At 46.5% G+C, this 1,315-nt stretch overlaps 1 protein-coding gene across 1 annotated transcript in view; it reads left to right on the top strand.

Moving 5' to 3' along the window:
• Positions 1 to 1,315, top strand: part of TLE2 (transducin like enhancer of split 2) — a 33,512-nt gene that overhangs the window by 30,634 nt on the left and 1,563 nt on the right. The window lies entirely within an intron of this gene.

The following is a 1,315-nucleotide window of genomic DNA, read 5'->3' as shown; positions in this document are numbered from 1 at the left end:
CTTAGTAGGTCACCCTCAATAGAGTGCTGTGACGTCACAGTTCAGCAGCCTCAAACTCTTTTTTTTTTTTTTGAGACGGAGCCTCAAGCTATCCCTCTGGGTAGAGTGCCGTGGCATCACAGCTCACAGCAGCCTCCAACTTCTGGGCTCAAGCGAGTCTCCTGCCTCAGCCTCTCAAGTAGCTGGGACCACAGGCACCCGCCACAATGCCCTGCTATTTTTTGGTTGCAACCGTCATTGTTGTTTTGGTGGGCCTGGGCTGAATTCCAACCTGCCACCTTAGGTGTATGTGGCTGGTGCCTTAGCCACTTGAGCCATAGGCACTGAGCCACACCTGGCTATTTTTAATGGTGGGGTCTCACTCTTGCTCAGGCTTGTCTTGAACCTGTGAGCTTAGGCAATCCACCCTCTTCAGCCTCCTAGAGTGCTAGGATTACAGACATGAGCCACTAAACCCGGCCTAACCTGTTTTTAAAAAATATTTTGGTTTTGGGCAGTGCCTGTGGCTCAGTGAGTAGGGCGCTGGCCCCATATACCGAGGGTGGTGGGTTCAAACCCGACCAAACTACAGCAAAAAAATAGCCAGGCGTTGTGGTGGGTGCCTATAGTCCTAGCTATTCAGGAGGCTGAGGCAAGAGAATTGCCTAAACCCAGGAGTTGGAGGTTGCTGTGAGCTGTGATGGTACAGCACTCTACAGAGGGTGATAAAGTGAGACTGTCTCTAAAAAAAACTTTTTTTTGGTTTTGCTAAACTACATATATTACAAAACTTAACCATATTAACTATTTTTAAGTGCACAGCTTAGCGGCATTAAGCACACTCACATTGCTGTGCAGCCATTGCCACCCTCCCTTTCCAGAAATTTCTTATCCTCCCAAACTGAAACACTAACTACCCAGCCCCTGGCACCCACCGTTCTGTCTCTGTAACTCTGACAACTCTAAGGACCTCCTGTGAGTGGAATCACTCAGGATGTGTCCTTCTGTGTCTGTTTCTCTGACCAAGCATCACACCGTCACTTTTTACCCGTGGTATAGCCCATGTCAGAATTTTTTATGGTTGAGGAATATTCCATGGATGACATTGTGTTTATCCACTCATCAGTGATGGACATTTGGGTCATTTTCACATTTTGGCTATTGTGCATAATGATGCCATGAATATCCAGACACATTTTTGGGTGGACATATGTCTTCATTTCTCTTGGGCAGTTATCTTGGAGTAGAATATTTTTCCCAAGAGTCTTAGTAGGTCACCCTCAATAGAGTGCTGTGACGTCACAGTTCAGCAGCCTCAAACTCTTTTTTTTTTTTT

The sequence above is a fragment of the Otolemur garnettii genome, unplaced genomic scaffold (assembly GCF_000181295.1).
Source record: "Otolemur garnettii isolate 467f Iridium unplaced genomic scaffold, OtoGar3 scaffold00029, whole genome shotgun sequence".
Taxonomy (NCBI): domain Eukaryota; kingdom Metazoa; phylum Chordata; class Mammalia; order Primates; family Galagidae; genus Otolemur; species Otolemur garnettii.
The sequence above is the reverse complement of the archived record's forward strand: the minus strand, read 5'-3'. Positions and strand labels throughout refer to the sequence as shown.